Source organism: Python bivittatus, unplaced genomic scaffold, assembly GCF_059951505.1.
Source record: "Python bivittatus isolate LINGU-HERP-01145 unplaced genomic scaffold, Pbiv_v1 ctg000060_np1212, whole genome shotgun sequence".
NCBI lineage: Eukaryota > Metazoa > Chordata > Lepidosauria > Squamata > Pythonidae > Python > Python bivittatus.
The window spans coordinates 7093354-7117854 of record NW_028277044.1 but is presented as its reverse complement, the minus strand read 5'-3'; the positions used below and the strand labels follow the sequence as shown (position 1 = coordinate 7117854).

Sequence of the window (24501 nt, the reverse complement as noted above, 5' to 3'; positions counted from 1 at the left end):
TATTCTAGATGGAAGTGATTATTCTGTAGTTCATGTTAAGACATCATAAATTTTCAGATGATACCCAGGTATATATTGCCATGTTGGGCCAGAGATGCTATAGAAGTATCAAACCAGTGCCTGAAGGCTGTGAGGATTTTGATGAGGCAAAATGCAGGAGTGTGCTTGAAGCCTATTATCAGAAGGTCCCTTATAATGTTCACCTTTGCTCTTTTTCCAGAAACTATTCCTCATGAATGGCTGTCTTGCCCATCCTCTTCAACAGCTGGTGTAAATTATTTAGTCCAAATATGGGAACAGAGAAAAAAAATGGCTAGTCTGACTGTCAGAAAATGTCTTCTCTGCTTGTCTCTGATGATATGAGAGTTCTCATGGCTGTGACAGGCTTTGCTCAGGTGGTTGATCAAGCTGTCTCAACTTGTTGGTGAGTGTCATAGTGTTTATCCTGACATATCCATCTCTCCACATTAACCTGAATGATTCTGAGCTAGGCTGGTCTAAGACATTGTGAGGCAAAGGACAAGATGGCTCTCCTATCCGTCCACATGGAGTTCAGCCAACTGACAGCTAAATCTTAACATTGACATGAGACTATTTTAGGATGCACAACACAGACCATGTTTCTCTCATTGACTTATTCTGCAGAATCTTACTTCCCAACTTACTTAGAGTTTAATTAAAGCATTGGAAGCAAACCATAATGATGTGAATGACATGTCCATGGGGATGTAATTATGCAAAAGCCATGTGTTAAAAAAAAAAAAGCATGTGTGTTAGGACATCTGATGCAAGGGCATAAGCAATGGTATTTGTGTGATTGTTTCATCATAGATGTGCCACCATTTGTCTCCTCTTGCATAAACACACACTCCTTTATGGAAACCCATGAAAGCCAGGAATGATGCAGATTATATATCTGAAATGATTGGGTAATGAAAATCAGGCCACCAGTAATTTTACACCCTTTTAGTCTACACAAGATAATTTCAGTATTTCTTTATTATTCTTAAAAAATAAAACCCCATTTTTATTATAAATTTGGAAAAAAGGTTTTAAAAAGTCCCATATGTGTTGCATCATAACAGTTGTTATATAATCTGAAGATGGAGGATGTTGTTCTGAGCCTATTGCCACAGTCACTTTACTCTCTGATTCAGGTGAGAATGGTCACCACCTAGGACTCCTGCAGGGCAGAAGAACCTAAGGATGACCTGCCCCAAATGCCTGAGGGATCCAGAAGGATTCAGAGAGCATGCAGGGATTTCCCCAGCAATCTGACAGGCAGCACTGTCAGGCATCAGGCTGAGTACTGGGTAGGTTAGTAAGCAGGCTCCTTGATGAAATTGCTCCTGAATACCTATGTTGATCTTGCCCCCCACAGTTGGAATACCTAGACATGACATTATTTTTATGAATGCCTTGGTTTTCTGGATAAGAACTGTTGTATTTATTTTATGAAGCATATGCATGTATAGTGTAGTGAGATGACAGATGAGAGAGAAAGAGTGAGAGAGTTGTACTGTAAACTATCACAGGACATATAATTTGGTGGCATAGTAATCTAGTAAAATTACATGTATAGAAAGACATGTCTTTGCTAGTTACAGGGGCACATGTTTGACTGACAACATATTGAATATGGTGGGTTGTCTTCACTGTGTAGTGGATTGATTTGGGCTTCTGTATCTATATTCACATCTATATCTATATCTATATCTATCTATATCTATTGTATCTCTATATCTATTGTATCTCTATATCTACATCCACATCCACATCTCTCTCTCTCTCTCTCTCTCTCACACACACACACACACACACACACACGCATTTCCATCTCCATCTCCACCTCTTTATCAGAATTAGGGGATGGTGACTGCTAAATTCAGTTCACATTTCAAGAACTTAGATTTATCTTGTTCCACTTCTGAATAAGCTGCATTTAAAAAAAGGCTAGACAACAGTATGTATCTATTTTCATTTCTCACAAAATAGGCAATTTTGTAATTATATGAAGTTTTGTTCATATTATTTTATTGGAGGAGTATGTTGCAACATTTTGAAAATGGCTGAAATTATTATATAACCATATATTGGTGTGTGTATTGCTGATGGAAGTGAATATTTCATAAATTTACATTAAATGCAAAATGAATGCACTTAAAACCACCCCTTCATTTTCCCCCATGTAAAGGAACCATATTTGCTATCTGCAGGCCTATTTCAGATGAGCATCAGGTGCCTGGGTTTCCAGGAATATGTTCAAGAGAGAATAGCAGTGTTGTGTATGGATTCTAGGGAATGACCATGTTCCTTTCACCATATAGCCAGCAAACATCCGGAGCTGATTGCATTCCATTTTTAGCTGAAATAATAGGAATTATAAACTAATAAATCTGAAGGGGCTGGCTATTCCATCTTTGTGCTTGTTGCTGTGAAATTTTGTTGCATCGCTGCTGTTTAAAAATGTATGAAATTGCTTTGGCTGAAAAAGTAGCATAATTGAAAGAACTTAAAAAGGAAAAAAAACTATCCACAATTAAGATTAAATGTATTCAAATCTGATAGCTATTTCTTAGGGACATTGACAGTATTTTCCCCAGTAAGTTACTGTAGTCTGTGCATGTTGGACAGAATACTGGATATGCAAATATTAAATGTTTGTATTTCTCCTTTAAGGTCGTAGACACAATATATGTATATATTGTATACACGCATCCACACAGCCATACATAAATTCACAAGCATTCTTTTTCTTTTCATTACCCTTTTTCTCTGCCTCTCAACCCCACACACCTTTTAACTCTTCTGTTTTGTTTTATCTTGATCTTTTAGTTAGGTTAAGATAAAATAAAAAAATAACCCAACAACAACAGTAGGACATCAACATTAAAAAAGAAAGCATGTTAGATTCTTGACTACCACATTACTTACCTTGATGGGAGTCTGCCATGAAGAACCAGAAACAAGCACAATTTGATTGATTGATTTTGCTTCTTACCTTAAGGAATATATTTCTTGACTGACCTCTTTAGATGAACATGCATGGTCTCTCTCTTTCATACACACACACACACACACACACTCACACATAAGAGGGGGAAAAAGATTTTAACAGAAGTTAAATATAGCACATTAAGTGCTATGGCAAAAATCTCAGATTTTTAAATGGAGGCCAAAAATACACACAAAAAAATCACCATGCATTAAGCTCAGTTTCCACACTACTGCGGCCTAAAAGGGTAACATTTGTAATTCTACCACCTCCTTCTGCTTAGAGTGGTTCTTAAATCATATAACTACTCTAGTTTTTTTTCAACTTAGCGTCATGGTCCCTGGGAATTCTGAAAATGATGCTCCTAACATAGCTTAGGGCTCCAGATTGGGAAAAAAAAATCTTTTGTCCTGTCTTCTTGGCAACATTTTATAAATTCAGATTTCAAATTAAATAAAAATTATGGTCCTATCTTGATTTTTTTTCTTCCTTTCTGAATTAACCTTCAATTAACTTCTCTCATAGAGTACAATAAAGGCTGATGACACATCTAATGTTTTCCACCAATAAATTTTATTCAATGTCCCTTATTATAAATGTTGGAGAGGATAGACACTACGCACAAAATTCAGAAAGTAACAGCTGTGGACAAGTTTTACAGCTGTTGCACTGTACCTTGTTATCCTTGTATAATGTGACTGACCATCATAGTTCATTTCTCTTTATCACTCCCCTCAGTGCTGACTGTAGGATGAATTTTGCCTTCAGATCCGTCCATCTGATCAATTTTAACTTGCTTATTAATTTTTTTTTTAAATCATTCAGGCCTGACTATTCCCCTCCCCCTCCAGAATGAAAAACAAGTTTGAAATGGTAGAAACATAGTTCTTAGTACATTGACGGGATTTTGTTATACCTTTGTTCTATGGGGCTTCTGCAGCAATCACCTGGCACTAAATTTAGGGATTATAAGCTGATAATTAAAGATTTCTTTTATGTGTTCAGTTGTTCGCTGCCATTCAAACAACTGAGGTAAGAGCACTTCAGCACAATCAAGTATTTACATGATTATACTGCTATGTGCTAGAAAAGGGAACATGGTTTATTTGTTTAACATGTAGAAATATTACCCTTCTAAAAGCATGGGATGTATTTCCATGCATACTATGTAGAAGGCTGCTATGGTGAAATCCCTATATGAAGGCAATTTCCTCCTCTTCCTCCTCCTCCTCCTCCTCCTCCTCCTCCTCCTCCTCCTCTTTCTTCTTCTTCTTCTTCTTCTTCTTCTTCTTCTTCTTCTTCTTCTTCTTCTTCTTCTTCTTCTTCTTCTTCTTCTTCTTCTTCTTCTTCTTCTTCTTCTTCTTCTTCCAATTATTTTATTAAGGATTATATAGAATGGATAAAACTAATGCAAAAGCCTAATACAAAATTTCATTAAAAATATAAGAAAGTGCAGAGAAAAGAAAAGAAATTCCCTGCCAAAAAAAAAGTAAAAAGAAGAAACTTCACCCTTCATCCCCAGCAAGTATGTACAATATTAAAAACTTATCACCGTCTCTTAAAATACTGCCAAATACATCTTCATTCCATACTTCATTCCATTTTCTATAGACCCATCTCTAAATCCTCAGCTTTCCTTATTAATCAACAAAAAGTATAAGGATTAACAACATAAGTATTTAGTCCCTCATTCCATTTAAACATAATTCCCCTAATCTATCTCCTAATAATCAAAATCTAATCCCAATTAACAATTAAACATTACAAAAAGATTTTAAAAAATTAGCCATTAATCATCACCAGAGATAACAACCCATTATTAATCCCAATTGACAATTAAACATTACAGAAAAATAAAAACTGTTAAACATTACCAGAAATACTAATCCCTTTTTCATATTACAAACTAATCTATTACACCCAATTGGACATTTCCAAAAAAGAGTTATCCACAGTAACCATTAAACATCACCAAAATTAATAACCCATTACTTAACCATAATCAAATGAACAAGTTTTGTATTTTTTCTTCTTCTTTCCATTAATCCTTGAATCCCATAGATAAAATTATAACATCTGCTTTCTTCTATTACCTGTATCTCTTTTCTCAAAATCCTTGTTATCTTTATCAAAATCCATATGTAATTTCAATGTAGCTACTCCTGTAATTCTCTTATATTCCAATTTAAATGAGTAATCCACATCTCTGTTTTTATACATTTATATACCTTTTTAAAATTTTCAAATGATCATCAATTCTATTTGAAAATCCAGTATTTCCATATCTTTCTTATAAATTATAATGTTTAAGTCCACCTTAAAATCCATTTCAGTTATCTTCCAAGGAACTTGGTTCTCTTCAACTTTTGGTTCCAATATAGAGTTAAATAGTCAAAGCATTTCTTGAGCCAGCTTATAAAATGTTTCCTTAAAGTAGCCATCTGCTGCTCTCTAGTGATTAACCTTCAAAACTTTGTTATCAGGGTGAAGTATAAACATGAATTTTCTTCCCACACGAGAAGATCTTTTTAATTAACTTCAAAGTCTTTATTTAAATTAATTTTATCCACATCCTTAGCATTCAAAAACTCTCCATAAAGCAACACTATAACCCCCCTTTTGTTACATATTGCAAAAAATAAAGATTTTACAAAGCTGAAGACATTGTTTTCTTCTTTTTAAATCGATTGAAGGTTCTGAAGGTTTTTTAATCTTAAAGAAGCAGTAAGGAAAAAAAATAATCTCCAAAGTAATTAAAAATATGAGGTTTAGATGAACTTTAAATCCTTGAAAGGCTACATTACCAGCCCAGAGCATGGTGAAACCCATGACTCCCAGCTGATCTCGAGCAGCTGCAAATACATCGGTTTCTGCTCGTGACTCACAAAAAAAAAAAAAAAAACCCAACTCTCTGGAATGCACGAGGGTAATCTCAAGATCTCTGTTTTATCCAGAGTGAATTATCAGCAGTGTAGATCCACCTCCAGCTACCTTTTGGCTGCAGTGTCTCCCATGGAGAGTGGGGCATCAGTTTGCTAGCCTCACCAGAAGTCGAATCCTGTACAGACAATTTCTATGTGGGGGATTATTTTAACATATCCCCCTTTGGTCTGATATTTTCAATCCAAGACACAGTTTTTGATTTCACTTTACTGAAAGTCTTAAGTAAAATTTTAGTCACCCTAACACACACCGTCAGCACTGACATACCTGTAGTGAATTTCTCATGTCTCGCCCACTCAACAACAGCATCTTAGTAACTGAATTAGGCTAATCTTTCCCTGGTCTTTTATCTGCTATGTTGACTTTTGGTGCGTGACAAGAGTAATGATGTGGTGGGGAAGGTGATAACAAAGAAAAGAAAGCTCCGAACAGGATGTTAGTCCTATAATGATGAGTGTAATTCTCTATATCTATCTAGCATAAGGAAAATAATGTCATATAGTAGCCATATGCAAGGATTAGACACTGATACTGGGCATTTAATATGAAGGAAGGGCTGTAAGTATATTCAGCCAAACATATTTACTATTCAGTATATAAATTAGGGATAATAGTACCATTTTTCTTTCTATGTACCTTGTTTATCTATGCATATTATTTCTGTAAATATGCTGCTGAGGAGACAACGGCAGTTGAAATGTACCACCCGTGGATGGTATCTTGCTCAGAATTTTCACCAAGTCAAAATGTAGCAGTAAAATGAAAGTTCCTATTAAAGAAAGAAAGAAAGAAAGAAAGAAAGAAAGAAAGAAAGAAAGAAAGAAAGAAAGAAAGAAAGAAAGAAAGAAAGAAATTTAAGGCATTAAACAAAGCAAATAAATTACAGTTAGGCTTGTGACATTTTTCAAGGAAAGAATTGAAATAATACCAGTTTGCCTAGTTATAATTTGGTAAATGAAACTCATAATTGCCCAGTGGTTAGGAATGCTAGATAGATTTCAAGGGAAACAAAGTTTAAATAAGATGTGCAAAAATGTCTTCTTCTCATAGAAGGATGAGAAGGAGATAAGTATAGAAACCTTTTGCTGGTGGGGGGTGAAATAGTTGGAAAAGGTGTTACCAGATTCCTTAGGATTTTGTACCATCATACTCTAACATGGCACTCCTCCTACCATAGAGAATGGGAAGGTGTCAGATTACCAATCCTTGCCTGTTGGTAGTGGAGAGCTCTAGTTTGCCTTACTAGAGTACCTATAAGAAGGATAGGTAGGTAGGTAGGTAGGTAGGTAGGTAGGTAGGGGGAGAGAGAGAGAGAGAGAGAGAGAGATGGTCTAAATTTGTCCTTTTCCAAGCAAAAAGGACATTTTTTATTAAAAAATCATCATTAGCAGAAGAAAATGTATAGCTGAATGATATAAATATTCCCACAGATGACTACAGAGATGTGGTCTTTGTACTTTTTTGATGGGCATTATCTGCCTTATTTTATTTCCTGCTAGCTAAGTACTCACAGTCTTCTAGGAACTGATAAGAGTACTTTATCCATCACTCCTGCAACCTTACTTACTTTGTTTAGAACAAATACTTCATTTTTAAATGTACATGAGTCATTATCTATGTTTCATATTGAAAAGCACTAAATGACAGTTTTAGATAAGCCAATCTTAAAGCCTCACCCTAAGAGTTCAATGTTTTCCCTTTGATCTGTTCTTTACATCAGTTTAAGGCATATGGGTAAACTCTCTTCAACACTGACTGGTATGGACCCCAATATGCTACTTACAGTGATTTGGATATTAAAGCAACAGAGGAAAGGCACGATAATGGACTACACACAGCCAATTATATCACTGCTCTATTCCTTCAGGAAAAAAAGTCCTGGAACCATGCTGTGATGGAAGACTTGAGCGAAGAGGTCCAAAGTCATGGGGGGGAGGGGAGGAATCTCAAGCATCTCCTCAGCCTGTAGCCTTAGAGTGTGAAAACTAAGAGGATGAGACTGGCACACCCTAAGGAATTCAAAGTGTTAAGTTGCTGTCGTTGGGGGTTAGAGTTAGTCTGGTGAGATTCTGTCTAGTAGCTGTAAACTAATAAAGTAACTGAACTGTTCCTGAATCGTCCCACTGAGTTTCTTGGGCTGAACCAATCTTGCCAGACACCTACTCCCGTCAAGAGGGAGGAATTTTTAAGTACGGCAACAGATCCCCAGGGAGCTAATTTAACACCCCAGCTTTTGGTGGGAGCTTTGTCAACATCAACAGCAGGTCGATGCACAAATTAATAATCTACAAGCACCATGGGTCAATTAGCATAGCAACTCGGACAAGTTGGCCAGCAGCTTCCCGCTCCACCGCCAGTGTTGTTGCATTCTCGTGGAAGCATGCCTGAGAAGTATGGAGGTGAGGTGGAACAGATGAGAACTTTCCTGGCACAGTGCAAGTTATTCATGGACAGCAGACCGGCAGAGTTTCCTATGGACCGCACGAGGGTGTCCTTGATGCTGAGTTTATTGAAGGGAGCTGCTGCTAAGTGGATGACCTCCCCTAATAGAAACAGGCAAGCTGGTGCTCAACAACTATCAGAATTTTGTCGGCACCTTTAGGGGGCATTTCGGGGATCCAGTAAGGAGGCTCTACCAAGTCCCTTGAGAACAAACGTTCCCCCACCCTCACCAGCCATAGTCAAGGGAGAAGAGGAATACGAGGTGGAGGCAATTTGGGACTCTCACAGGAGAGGAAGGAGAGTTCAGTATCTGGTTCATTGGAAGGACTATCCTGAGGCAGAGCATTCCTGGAAGAATGTGAAGAATGTCCATGCCCCAGGGTTGGTCAGTGACTTCCATCAGTGTTTCCCCAGCAAGCCAAAGCCTCGCATGCTGCCCAGCGCTCCAGCAGTTAAACAGCAAGCAGAGGGCATTGACAGTGCACTGGAGGAAGGTTTTGTGGGGGCCTTCAGGTTGGAGAGGGCTGGCGCATGGAGTCTGTAGCCTTCTACTTCCAGTTTGCTTTTTATAAGAGGGAGGGGGGCTGATTCTACTAATGATGTAGCTGTTTTGCAGGGCCAATCGACTGAATTGGGAGAGGTGCCAGGGATTGCAGAGAGAGCCTCATCACTCCTGCACTTTCATCTCTGCCGCCACTCCCCAGCTCCCATTAGAACTCAGAGGGGAAGGCTGAGAGTGAGGAGGGGGGTGATCTGATGGAAGACTTGAGTGAGGAGGTCCAAGGTCATAGGGAGGGGGAAAGGAATCTCAAGCATCTCTTCAGCCTGCAGCCTGAGTATGTGAAAACTAAGAGGATGAGACTGGCACCACCCTAAAGAATTCAGAGTATTTAGTTGCTGTCATTGGGGGTTAGAGTTAGTCTGGTGAGATTCTGTCTAGTAGGTATAAGCTAATAAAGTAACTGAACTGTTCCTGAATCGTCCAGCTGAGTTTCTTGGGTTGAACCTGATACATGCTGAACAGAGGGGCAAATAGCCTGAGATGATTAATAAGGCCTGCAGGCTATACCAGAGCTTTGCTTTTGATGCCCAAGCAGCAGTCCTGTAGATGTCATAGTAAACCACTTTTGGATTAAAAATAAATAAATAAATAAATAAATAAATAAATAAATAAATAAATAAATAGACATGGGCAGAATTTTGGCTTGGTTGAAAATCATTCAAGAAGTTTTTATTTTTAAATTTATTCATTGCATAGCAACTATGAGTCATATCTATTCTATTCTATTCTATTCTATTCTATTCTATTCTATTCTATTCTATTCTATTCTATTCTATTCTATTCTATTCTATTCTATTCTATTCTACTACCCTACCCTACCCTACCCTACCCTACCCTACCCTACCCTATCCTAGCTAATTTTGTACAAGCAGCCCCAAGACTTGGGGAAAAAAATTAAGATAAAAATTAGGGATGCAGCTTTCTTCTGTTTTGACTATGACTAACTTGAGAGCATTTCTTTGGGATCATAAGAACTGGATTCCTGTTCAACACCTGATGATTACTGAACACTGAATATTAGAGCTGTGTTGATCCTATTTTTCCTAGTTAAATGAAACAAATGTGGGTGCATTTCATATGGACATAGCTGGAAACAGCTTCCAAAACAGCTACATGAGCATTAGAAACAGTCTTGGAGAAGTTAGTGATTCAAAGAGAAGTTCTTCACATATGCCTCCACATGTTGTAAAATGCCTCTTTTGAAGGATTTGCATAGTCCTATTGAATATGTCAAGTTTCCATCACGACAGTAATAGATTATAGGAAACGTTTCTCTATTTGCATTTGACTTTTTAATTAACTAAATCAATTGCACATGGACACTTTGAAATATTCCATATCATACTCCAGGGGAAAAAAAAAAAAGCAAATACTGCCAGAGGCTAGCAAGAAACCCTCCCCATAGACATTTTATAGCATAATTGCTCATTATAAAGATAGTGCATATTACTTTGAAGTTTCTATTATATGCCAGTCAGAAGCAAAACCTAGGATTCTTCTCACAAATAACATTATAAAGCTTCATCTTGTTTTCCAAGATATCATTTTGTATCTCCTCTTCAGAGACATTGCTATTTAAAAAGACTGGTTCTTTACATTCAAACTAAGTATGCAATGGGGAAAACATTCTGTCATGCTAATATTACTCCTTTCTACTCAATCCTATGCCTCTGCAGACTACTTTTCTCTCAGAAATTTCCACTGCCACAAATCAGTACCATTCTATTCTGAGCAGAAGGACTTTGTAGTTGCATTGAGAGGTTATAAAATGTCAAACTAGAAAATAACAATGTTGATAGTGGCTGTGGTACTGCGAAAAAGTCCAATTCATTTCTGTATTGGAGAAGAAACAAAGGAAGACAACATTAGTGTACTGGAATATTTTTTTATCACCTGTGCCATAGATCAAACAGTAGCTATGGACTGAACTTAATTATATAAATACCAACTGCCAGTACTGTGAGTGTTGCTAGACAACACCACTTAATTTCTGAGTGTATTCTGTGTAGTGCTAGAGTGCTGCATAATTCCTAAGGAATTCCAGCTTTTTGTTTTATATTTTCTTAATGACTGCCTTGGAAACAAGCTTGGGCCTATAGAATGCCAAATCAGTGTTCTACCACATTGGATTTGTCCCCGGTAAGAAAGTTTCCAGTGCCAGAACAATGGGGATTTGAGCAAGATTCAATTTCATATGTAAAGCAGAGTACTTAGAAAGATCTTTCAGCATTCTGGGTAGAATTGAGTCAACCTACTTAGTTTTCTTCTCCAAATCTCTACAATCCTAGAGTTTTCAGCTGTAGTAGCATAATCTTTAGAAGAGTTAATTTCTTAGACAGCTGGAAAGGAAAGGAGAAATAGGAAGTGATGGAGGGCATATTGGTCAGATTTCAGTGATATGCAGGTGTCTCTCAATTCATAGTGAACCTAGTAATTAGAAGTGTTGGACCATCCCAGTCCCTGCACTGCCAGGATGAGATGGGATTTTCTTTATTATGAATTATTCCACTAGGCTTTACTTACTCTCAGCCAGCAGGCCCAAGGGAGTAATTATTCCTCTTCAGTGATCCTTCCTCATTTCACTACAGTTCATCCAGGCTTCTGTAAATCATTGGCTGAGTTCTTACCCTTCCCTAGTTCACTCAATATATTATCTAAACACTTAGTGCTCCACTTATTGCATATGATTTATGCTGCTTTCCTCTACACTTCTTACCACCCTTTTTCCATCTGTATCTGTCTAAGTAAAATGTGTTTATTTTTAAAGAAAATATATAATTTTCCCCCAAACTGGAGGGTTCTGGGTAGGGTACAACTACAAGAACCAAAATTATAAAAACAGAAGTACAAACTTCCACTTATTACTTACCATAAGTACAATCAATCAACTGTTTACTAATCTCCCCCCCCAAAAAAAAATTATCATTCTGATTTTAATACTTACATTCATGTATGTATTTAACCCATGATAATATGCTCTACCACATTCAGAAAGAGGCATCATCATAAGTGGTATTATGAAAATGACTCATACACATTCAAGCTTTTTTTAGAATTTGAGTTGTTCTGAAGACAAATTTCATAACATGCTACTGTTGCTAGAATGTGGTTACACATACCAGTTTTTTGAAGGGAAGCAATTAGTGTGTAATACACATTCTGAAAAAAAGAGATGTCCAGCAAAGCCCTCCATTGGAGTCCAAAGGAGCACTGTAAATTGAATCTGCTTTTTCTGGGTTAGGATTGAACTTCTTATCACCTTGCACTTTGCTGATTCTTCAGAGTTGCTCAAAGATTCTGATGGACACTTTGGTTAACCATTCAAAGAAGGATTATTTTACTTAGTATAGGAATAGAGAGTAGTCAATTGCAATTCTTTAACCTGGTTCAGAAAGTACCATCATTAATTATCCTAAGTGGAAAGTATACCTACTACAGGAAAATGAATGGTACATATGGATGAGCAGCTTATCACTGGTGTCATTTGCGTAACTTAGAGAGGGCAATGACTGTTCACATCTCTTGATGTATTAAAAGCTATTTACAGCAATATTGCCTGATCAGGTTTTATAAGTGCATCAGACCTACCAGAACTGGATGCTTGGAAGGGTAGGTTCTCTTGTCATCTCTCCCTCCACCCATGGAGAGAGAGGGAGGGAGGAAGGAAGGAAATAATTCCTATTTAAGCCAAAACTATTTCTGGCAAGACTTAATTGTAATTTAATTCAGTGTAGCTTTCTTAGGTGTGCTTTAAAAGTGTTCCCTCTCTTTTTCTTTTCAGCAGGTACAAGAATATTTCAGGGGGGAAAAATAGTAAAATTTAACATTCTATAAGATTCAAAGGAAAGAGGTAGACTAGCAATTCCCAATCTCAGACTGTACTATACAGTAAGTTTCCTATCATGGATAAAAGATTGGATAAAATCTCCAAACAGTAGAACATCAATAATACAAGAAGCATGTCTAGCTAATGGATTTCATAGATATCTGTGGTACAACGAAACAAAAGAAGAAAAGAAATTGAATGGACATATATTAAGGCAAACCCTGTTAAAAATCTGGAATCTTTTGTAAGCACAATTCTGGCAATTTCACCACTAGCCTCAGCATCAAATGCTTTTTACTCTAAGGACAATTACAGTAGAAAAAAATTTATTTAATTATGTATGCCAATATGATATAGCAGGATTCAGAAAACAGATTAAAGACACAACAGGAACTGCACAATGAAGGAATTAATCACAGTTAATGGATTTGCAAATAACCAGAATAATAAAAAGCCATCTCAAAAAAAAAAAAAAAAAAAGGAGGGACTTTGAGAAAGATAACAAAATTTGAAAGATAACAAATCAAAGATCATTTACTTGGACATATTGATAAATGTTCGCTGAAATATGACACACAGAGAGAACCAATTAAAAACTTGTTCTATGTTATCTAAACTATGATAAAATGGGCACCAAATTTGAGAGAAGCAATTATAGTGAACCAATGGGAAGGGGTATGGGGGGAAAAAAATTACTCCAAGGTACAGTTTAAGAGAAAACTGGTATGAAATATTGTACAGACGGTATAACTCCACCTATGATTGGTAAGGAGAAAGCATGAGAATTCCAAAAAAAAATCTACTTCTGCTTCATTGACTATGCAAAAGGCTTTGATTGTGTGGATCACAACAAACTGTGGCAAATTCTTAAAGAGATGGGGGTACCAGACCATCTTACCTGTCTCCTGAGAAATCTGTATGCGGGCCAAGAAGCAACAGTTAGAACTGGTCACGGAACAACTGATTGGTTCAAAATAGGGAAAGGAGTACGACAAGGCTGTATACTATCACCCTGCTTATTTAACCTATATGCAGAGTACATCATGAGAAATGCCAGGCTGGAAGAATCACAAGCCAGAATTAAGATTGCAGGGAGAAACATCAACAACCTCAGATATGCAGACGATACCACCCTAATGGCAGAAAGTGAAGAAGAACTAAAGAGCCTCTTGATGAGGGTGAAAGAGGAGAGTCCGAAAGCTGGCTTGAAACTCAACATTAAAAAAACTAAGATCATGGCATCTGGACCCATCAATTCCTGGCAAATAGAAGGGGTAGAAATGGAAGCAGTAACAGACTTCATTTATATGGGCTCCAAGATCACCGCAGACAGAGACTGCAGCCATGAAATTAAAAGACGCTTGCTCCTTGGGAGGAAAGCTATGGCAAACCTAGATAGCATATTAAAAAGCAGAGATGTCACCTTACCGACAAAGATCTGCATACTCAAAGGTATGGTTTTTCCGGTAGTAATGTATGGCTGTGAGAGCTGGACTATAAAGAAGGCTGAGCGCCAAAGAATTGATGTCTTTGAACTGTGGTGCTGGAGAAGACTCTTAAGAGTCCCCTGGACTGCTAGAAGATCAAACCAGTCAATCCTAAAGGAAATCAACCCTGATTGCTCATTGGAAGGATTGATAATGAAGCTCAAGCTCAGATACTTTGGTCACCTAATGCGAAGAGAGGAGTCTTTGGAAAAGACCCTGATGCTGGGAAAGATTGAAGGCAAAAGGAGAAGAGGACGGCAGAGGATGAGATGGTTAGATAGCATCACTGAAGCAATGAGCATGAAACTGAGCAAACTCAGGGAGACAGTGAAGGACAGGAAGGCCTGGCGCAATATGGTTCATGGGCTCACGAAGAGTCGGACACGACTTAACGACTGAACAGCAACAACATGATTGGTAAGCTATAACAACAAATGTTGGAAATGCCATACTGAAGAAGGAATTACAGACATTTCTATTAAGCATAATTCCAGAAAATATGGATGATCACAGCAAGAGTAAACCTAGCACAACATTGGGAAGATATATTTTGCCTACAATATTAGACTGGGAGATTAAAATGGAAGAATATGGTAAAATTGACAACATATATCCACAATAGAAGTTGAACTAAATTCATATACAATATATCACAGATCAAGGCAAATTTAGACATCTGGAATATGGTTTTTAGGACTCAAATAGAAATTAACAGCAATTGCTAATATTTGATGCAAAGTTCAACTATCTAAACTGTGACTCATAATTGGGGATACTAATGGAAGGGAAGGGAATCATGTATCACTAAAAGCAATTTATTTATACCTTTTTCACTTTTTAAATTCAAATATAGAAGGGGTTTTTTTTGCATATTTTTCCCCTGTTTGTATTTCAATATTTTAACAATAAGCATATAGATTAAAGCAAAGCAAAAAATAATAAAAGAGTATTTCTTTTTACTTTACTACTGTTTTGCAGAATAAATTTTAATTTATATTTGGGGTTCAGTTTGAATGATTTAGCCTTAATTTACATTTGGAATTTGAAAACCTGAAGGGACATTATAGTTTATTCGGAGATGATATTAAGACTACAACAAAAAATGCATCAGTTATGCTTCAGTATGTGGGAAAATAATGCATTAAAAATATTATGTATGAAAAATCAACTTTTCCCAATTTATTCTTAATGCAACACTGATAGTGTCCTTTGGACCAGACAGTAGATCACATATTTGAATAAGTACACATGTCTCAGAGATGCTTTTTCATACTGTCATTTTTAGATTTGCCCAAATCAGCAAACTGTTCTTGGCTTAAGAAGAATAAACAAGTCAAGCAGCCTGTTTGAAGTTAGCTGTGCTGAAGGAAATATAATGTGGATTCCCCCCCCCCGCCCCCCTTTACGGTGTGTCTTTTAGAGATAATTTTGTGATTCTTTTCCCCCTCCTGACTAGTCTCTGGATTGGAAATCTTTTAAAACTTCATTCAGATGTAGTTAAAAGGCATGTAAAACTTTCCTATAACTTCCTAACCCAAGATAATGGATATGGAAATTTATTTTCTGCAAATAGAAAAAGAAAAGACAACCATATGACTTAACCCCCCACATTATTAATCTATTTTCCTAGTCTTTCCTTTTTATGTATATTAAAAATATGCATCAAGTAATAGATTAAAAACTGCTTCTTTTTGCTGTTTTTACTGCTGCTGAAGTGATGCTTGGAAAATGAAATATGGTATAAGGCTGTAACCTGGATATTTCAGGGAAGAAAAGTTAAGCTGATAGTGAGTTTGCCTTCCCATCTGGTACCCTTGATTTTTCTGAATTTCCTGCTTTGTCTATCAGTGATGCTGACAAACCCTTGGCTGATCTTTGGAATATACAGATGGCCCAAGCACTATTGTTCCCAAAAGCTCTCTTCGTTCTAGCAAAGCTGATTTTGTAATCCAAGGGAGTTGAGAGAAATGAGGAGGTTAAATAGAGGGCTGGAATGCTGTATGTCCACCCAACCTGCAAAGATAACTCTGGGCAATTTACAATTGGAAAGAAGCATGGGCTGGGGGGGAGGGGGAGGAACTATAAACAAAAGCAAAAAAAAAAAAAGACTTTAACAACACCTAGAAGAATAGAACAACCAAAGTCAACCATTCTATAGCCCATTCAAAAACCTTTCATAGGTTTATCACATACTCTGGCCGAATGCCAGGGGAATAACCAGGTTTTCAAGGTTTTAGAGAAGACCAGCAGGTCAGAGCTATCCAAACTCCCAGGGCAATGATGTTTCATAGGGAAAGTGCTAAAGAAACTGTCATGAAGAATAGGACTGTAAATGGAGTCCTGAAGTCTTATTCCATGACAGTGGCTGCAGTGAAGGGAGGCTTCTTTTCTGCCTCAATTATGTCTACACAGGGTAGGCCAATAATTTTCATACCATATGGCACCTTTTGATGGACAGGAATCAGAACTGAGGAAGATTCACTGTGAGAAATTTTCATCATCCTTTGCAGACAAAAATCCATTAGATTTGCCTCAGTTTGGGATAGATCACCTAGAGGAAACCATAGTAACAACTTGTTGGGCTTGTATGGATTCCTTTCAGTTTGATGATCTCAAAGAAGGGACAGTGTATTTGGAGAAATGAAGGATACCAACTTGTCTGTTCAAATTTGAAACTTAAACTTGATTACAGTCAAAGACCACAATAGAACAATACAATATAACAAGTAAAATAAATAAATGCCATGTGTTCAAAAGGGGGAAATATATAAGACAGGGTTCTCCAAAGTGATCAATATTCACTCACAGGGACTATCCATTATTATTATTGTTATTGTTGTTGTTAGAAGTACAATTACTTAAAATTGCATTTATTAAATTATTATTATATAATAAATGTTAGGGGGTTGATGAACAATCTGAAACTTCATGAAAGGGTCAATGAGCTGAAGAGTTTGGGGACCCTGATATAAAACCAGTTGGGGAATAGTTAAACTTGACATAGTAGCAGAGCCGGATTTAGACTTGGTGAAGCCCAAAGCTATATAAAGCTTGGAGGACCCTGTTAAAAGGTTACACCAGATGGTTTTAATAAAGTACATACCAAAACAGGACCTTGAGTCACCACAAAAAAATGGAAAACATATGTTTGCCTTTTGATTACTTATTGGCAAGTTATTTAAAGTGAAAAATACAAATTATTTTCACATGAATGCATTTACAGATTATATATTTATCATTTGGCTGGCTTGATCTCTCTCATAGATTATAATATATTATAACCTAGAAAGAATACCTAAATGTATTTTTTAAAATAATTTGTAGATACATTGATATATATACAAAATATACATTACAAAATAAGTAATCAGGATCACTTTTATTAATATAAGCAACAATAAACTCATTTGCAAAATTAGAAAACTGATATTCTGAAATTTTGTGAGGCCCTGCAGACTAATCTGTAGCTCGTTTAGCTTGTGTTTAAATCTGGCACTGCAACCAGAAGGTACTAATAATCAAAATAATAAAAAATCAAACCTATAAGAATATATAATAGGCAAAGAAATCACTGTAAAATTACTCTATATAAAATATACTAGAAGATATGTAAAACAGGAAAATGCCAGTTCATTAAAAAAAAAATGAATCTAAAAACCAAGGCCAAAAACAAAACCATGTAGTTAAGAAGAGATTAACTGTTCCAAAAAAAGTTACTACAAAGGAGATTAAGAAGAAATGGGGGAAAATCAGATTATCTATCTATCTATCTATCTATCTATCTATCTATCTATCTATCTATCTATCATCTATCTCCCCTCTAGTGCCATTAAAGGAAGTGGAAGGTCAGAGTCTGAGCTAGAAGTTCTTTCATGCCATGAGTAAACTTATTCTGTGAACTATGAGGTCTGTTTTAGAAGGTACCTTATTCACTGGTCTACCAGCAGTTTAGGAGCATTGTCTAGATGGCTTGGTACTCAGATAGATAGTTTGATACTCCAGTTCCATAATATGAGCAACACTGTCTGATCATAGCCTCTTTTTAATACTTCTTGTGGAGAAAGACTGCATGTCTGTAATTTGCATACAAGGGAACTCATGCAGATAAGATTCTTCTGACAGCATCAGGGAGCATGTCTGTCAGCTAGGAAGACAAGTTTCAACCAGTAGCTGAAATTTAAGAGCCAGACTCTGACCTCTGCCTTCATCATCCCTGATTCAAGGTGTAAGGATGCAATACAGAAACAACAAGGCACCTGAAACACTGCCCTAAGGAATTTGTTCAGCCCTTCTGCCTTTGGCTACAGCAACCATCTCCTTGGTTCAAAGAGATGTTTACTACTTCCTTAAACATGGGATATATACCTGCATGCTAAAAGAAGACCTGAAGACCTTTATTGACCTCCCTTAACCTAGAAGATCTTTCTAACTGTAGCCCAAACAACATTATTGGGCAAGACAATTGAGAATTGGTTGGCTCACAGCTCCAGATGCTCTTGGGTGAAATTACTTTTCTGGACTCATGCAATAAGGAATTTGTCTTGAACATGATAACTAGCACTGATTTGGTTGCCCTAGGAGATGACTTACACTAGAAGCTAGATGGGCAAGTTCAGTACCATCATTCATGATAACCTTCTGCCTCAAGGGCAGTGTTTTGTAGTAGTTTAATTCTCTTTTGACAGGACATGTCTGGAAGTCACTTCTGGTAGGCTTGAGGACTGTATTTTGTCTCCTATGCTGTCCATTATATACATGAAACCCTTGGGAGATCAGTCAGAGCTTTGGAGTAAGTATTATCAATATGAGTACTTCCTCTGCCCATATAATTTTGACAATGGTCTGGATGAGGGAGAAGATGAAATTAAACTGAGTTAACATGGAGGTGTCAGAACCTGCATCACCCAACTGTTGTTGTTTTCCATTATATTGTATTCGTTGGGAGTTGGAGTGATTTGTTTCTGTTACTTGTAACTAAGCGGGGGGGGGGGGTGCTGTTAATGGTTGTAATGGGAGCTGGGAAGCAGCTTAACCATATATGGGCAATTTAGACTGGCTTGATTGCCAGCAAGGCAGCTGGGGCCCAAAGAGCCAGGAAGGGGCTCAGGTAGGAGGGGGAGGAAGGAAAGAGGTCACCACCAGGTGGAGAAGAATCGAGACGCCAGGCAATAAGGGGAGGGGGGATAAATAGAGGGAAGTTTACTCAAGGCTTTAGTTTTAGCAACGTTCTGTTTACAAGCTACATGTACCACGTAATAAAGAAGTATTTTTCTGAACCAAGCCTGGTTGCATGAGAATGCTTCAGAACTGGGAGTTGGACATTGTGGACTTGACAGGAGGTAAGATCAAATTGGATACTGGAACTAAGGTAAGACTTGTTCTGGATAGAGTTGTAACACTCTTGCAATTTGTGAGTGCTCCTTGATTCCCAACAGTCTTGGATTTGCCAGGGTGAGGAGGTGTCTATGCAGTTATAACTAATGTGCCAAGTCCAACTCTTCCTGAGTTGTTCATGTTTAGCACAGTTACCCTTCTCTAAGATAACTGTTTGTCCCTTGTGTTTGAAGTCTGCTGAATGGAAGTGTAGAGAACCGAAATCTTACTGTATTCTTAAAAATCACTGTAAGGCACCTTGATTGTTGAGGAAACAAAAAAAGATGGATAGAAATTCAATAAATAAAATGAATATACAGTCAAGCAACTGCACTGTATCATTATAACTACTGTACTCAGCAGAATGAACATGGAAAAGATCAACTTGCAAAATCCTAATGAGCAAAACCCTGAGTAAATGGTTTTTACTTAATAACCTTTTACCTACTTAATATAGATATTGCTGAGTCTTTAGCAATGAATATTTACTAGAAATACATTAGGAATCTGCAGTGGAATAGAAAGGAATAACATAATATGAATTAGAAGCAGAGGGACAGAACAGCTGCCTTTTTAGTTTGCCCGGAATGCATCTATCCAGGAGCAAGACAAAAAAAGAGAAGTGACTTGATTGAATTGATCAAGGAAGAGTGATGCATAGGAAGTCTGCTACTATTTAGTGCTATCAAAAAGAATACAATCAGCTGGTGTAAAATAAAATCACCCTTTAAAAAATGGCTACATAACTCTCAGAATCAAATTAAATTAATGCTATTTTGCAACTTTTGCTTCTATGTTTTTTCCACTGGTTATAGCCCTCTTGTTTCCCTGCTGATTTTAATGATACAATAAAACCATTATTCATTTTAGAGGCTCAGTCGTTTCAGGTTTTCTGGAGTGTGGAGAACTCATAATTTGAAATGCAATTCTAGGTGCTTAGGGATTTCCTACCCTTAACTAGTTTAGGAGAGGTTGATCTGTGGAGGCTGTTGAGACATTTGCTCATTTATTAAAAGTATCTAGAAATCTTCAGTTATAACATTAACTTGGCACTTCAGGCAAGCGATTGTGATGGCAACAGTTCCGTGCGGTGATTAACATGCAATTGCTTAGAAAAACAAAAAGTAAACCAGAGGAAGACGTGCGATTCCCTCACACTTCTTTCCAATCGCTTTCCCTCCATCTGGAGCCCTAATGCCAGAAGCAGCTTCATTTGGGAGAGAAGATCCCAGGGTTATTTTCATACTGCACGGTGGCAATATACTGAATGCAATAGGCTGGAATAAAACCCAGTTAGTTGCTCTATTCTATTTTAAGTCAGAACTAATTTGTCATATTGACTTAAAAGCCTGTTTGTCCAACTTACTTCACTTCCAACTGAATATGTCTGCTTTCTATGCATATATTATCTATATCTTTATTTATAACTATATTTATCTTTATCTATCTGCATACCTGTATTCATTTATTTAACTTTGCCTTGTATACTTCATAGATAAAACTTAAACATTTCAGAACAACTCTTCTAGAACAGGTTAAAAGTCTTAAAGTAAATTTAATCCTTAGCTCCTAAGCCTTTTGGGTCCAATGGACACATGGAAGAACATGAAATTATTGTTTATTTTTGGAAAGTGGGAGTTGTCTACAAAATGGTTGTCCAAAGTATCGCCTTGTCACATTTGTCAGGAGTTAAACTGAGGAAGATGTTACCTTTTACTACCACCCCAGTTTCCCTTCCCCCCCCCCCCCGAGCAAATGGAAAGACTCCCAAATAAAGGATTGAGTTACCAAAATACACTCTTGTTATCTGAAGAAGAACTATGAGATCCTTGTAAAGTCCAGCAACATTCTTGCAAACAGATAAAATGTTGGCAACTGGTATTTTGATTCACAGCATGTCAGCTTCCATTCTTTTTTTTTTCCTTTACTTTTTTGTTTGTTTGTTTTTAATGTCAGTATAGGGAATGTGAAAGGCACCAAAGAAACTGTTCAGCTGGGAATTTCATTTTTCTTGTTGCAATATGCTACTGGATGATTGATAAATAGCTATTTTTTGTTTATTTCATGAATTTTTTCACCTGATTTTAACTATTATATGTTCTACGATACAGAGTATGACACAGTATAGAGTTAATTAAAAAGTTGTCAAACTTACTTTCCCTCAGAATTCAACTACAGTACAATTCTACTTCGCTTTTTTAAATAATTGAAGGTATGTGTACTGAAGTGAAGGTAGTTTACTATTACTATCATGCAAAAGTAATCACAAAGTTTCCTTTCCTTTCCTTTCCTTTCCTTTCCTTTCCTTTCCTTTCCTTTCCTTTCCTTTCCTTTCCTTTCCTTTCCTTTCCTTTCCTTTCCTTTCCTTTCCTTTTTTCTTTACATTATGAGGAATAAAATCCAAAGCAATCTTAAAGTAGATTCGAGGAGTAATACTTGCTTAATAGGAGCCTGGGATAATTGTAAGACCCTGTCATGAGGTGATAAAAAAGTTATAATATAATAATTTCTGATAGATCCTCAAAAGCATTCCCTTTGGAAACTATCCTCAAAATGATGGATGTTCAGATTCAGGAAAGGCATTTTCTGATTCAAGATATGACATTTTCTTCTAACTAGACTCTTAAAAGGGATAATCCCACATGGGCAGTTCAGAGCTATGTAGAAAATAAGCCTTTTTTTTAAAAAAAAAAAAAAGAATGTTAAACTTGAATACATTAAAACCCTCTCTTTGTACTGACAAAAATAAAAGTTATGGAGGAATGTAAGGAGAAGGCTTAAGTTAATTGCTACCAAAATTCATTAAGGTCATCTGTTTCCAGTCCATGCAAGACCCACATTCCTAGCTAACTGATCATTTCCACAGTCACTAAAAACAAAAAAGATACTATATTGTGTTTGTGATCTGTAATTAATGACATGATTGGTTTCTGCATGTAATACCCTATTTCAAGTCCTTTCTTTCCATTTTTATCCATGTGTGATTTTTAACACATGCACACATATTACTTACTTTGTTATGAGCTTGTCTGAAGACTTTCTTTTTTCTTTTCCTTAAAGGGGGGGGGGGGGGGAACCTGAAATAAATCTAAATGATTTTTAAGCCTATTCACCATTACAAGGTCTCACATGGTTCTGGGAGTGATGGCATGTAATAAATTATTGTCAGTTTTAAAGACATTTTATTGAGGGTGGGGGAAAGATGGCTGCCACATTTTCACCTCATGGAATGTTCCTGGAAGGAATCATTATAGCTTTTTGCTCCCAAGGGTATCTGTGGCTACATTTTCAACGCATATGTCAAAGCAATGCCTCTGCATGTCAGAACAAAAAGTCACAAATGACAACCCTACCTGGAAAAGCATCATTGCTAAATGTGCTGAAAATGATAGAAACTTTCTCTTGATGTAAAAGGTTGGAAGGTATGAAATCTGGGATGTAACCTTGGGATTCCTACAATATTGTCCTTTCCAATGTCTGAGAATCACTGACACTGAATATTTCAAAGGTTTACTCAGGATGTGTTTATTACAAGCCGTCAATAGGATGAATTTATATCCCTTGACTGCTTTAGCAGTGATTATCCTGCTTTCACATTAGGCTGGTATGAAGCCCTTCCTGTTTCACTATACACAATCTCAAAAAATCTGCCTCATCCCCCCTCCAACCCACACGCAAATTTTATGTAGATAGCTGACCTGATAGTGATTGTTTTTTATGGCATTCTAGTGATAAAATTATTTGATCTTTTCTTCTTAGAATCAAACCCCATTTTTTAATTTGAGACTGTGCTAAATGGACACAACAATGGAAAGCTACAATAATTAACTATCCTATTCTGAGATAACTGTACAAATTTTCTCTACAATAATTGAAGTTGGGCACTGGCATTGCATCTTGCAGAGTTACAGCAAATTTATTCAAGTAGAATTGTCTGCTTTCTTATTAATCAGATAAGAAAGTGAAATTGGAGAGCAAGGCTTACCCCTCCTAGCCCTGAGGACCAAATGGTTAAGAAAGAATCGATTTTGTGATGAAGATCCAGCTTCACATTCCATCCAAGAACTTTTATTGCTGGGGGAAAAAACCCACAGTGCAAACACTTGTTACAAATTAAGACAAGAAATTTTTCTAGGTCCTCCTGGCAACAACTGATAGCGGCATCACAATCTGGAATCCATCCTTGCTTTGGCACTTGATAGCTTCTCACCCAATCATGAGGCTCTTTTCATTTTCAATCTTCTACAATAATGGTGTGGGAGGATCACTTTAGGGCACTTTATATACTTGATGATTTACTCAAAGTGAATCTGGAGACCAACTCAAATTGCTCCTCTTGAAGGCCCTGTTACTTGTGAATAACAAGACTTGTCAAGCAACTTAAGCCTGGTAAAGGACCAGGCAATAATTACTATATAAATCTGAAATGGGAGACTCCTGTATTAGCTTCTCTGTTTACTTAAATTAATTGCACTGCACAAATATCAGAGCACTGGTGTTCTTCTCTATACTGCCTATCTTCAAAGGGAGAATCAAGATTTGCCTCCAACCACCAGGTCAGGCTATCTGAATGGGTGAATTCAGTACATAATCTGGCAGGTGAACAGGCACGTTTCAGAGCTGGAGGCTCAATTTTTGGCCATGCTTTTATTTTGCAATATTTGGCTGAAAAATAAGGCATGTTCTCCACTACACAATACATTTATTGATTTCAGGTCTTCATTCAACCCTATCTCCAGAACAAAGCTCTGGGGCTAACTCAGACAGTGCTGCAATAGATAGACAGCTGCTTCTGCTAATGTACAAATTCTATAACAACTGTAAAATAAAGGTCCACTGTAGCAAAGAAATTCCAACTCAGATAGATGTAAGA

The 24501-nt window shown here is 36.9% G+C and overlaps 1 long non-coding RNA gene across 1 annotated transcript in view; it reads left to right on the top strand.

The window, feature by feature from the left end:
* The first annotated feature begins 246 nt into the window (after nucleotides 1-246).
* Nucleotides 247-24501, top strand: part of LOC148216423 (uncharacterized) — a 128583-nt gene continuing 104328 nt past the window's right edge. The window contains exon 1 of the long non-coding RNA XR_015795423.1: nucleotides 247-424. This is a non-coding gene — a long non-coding RNA (uncharacterized LOC148216423). The remainder of the gene's footprint in view (nucleotides 425-24501) is intronic.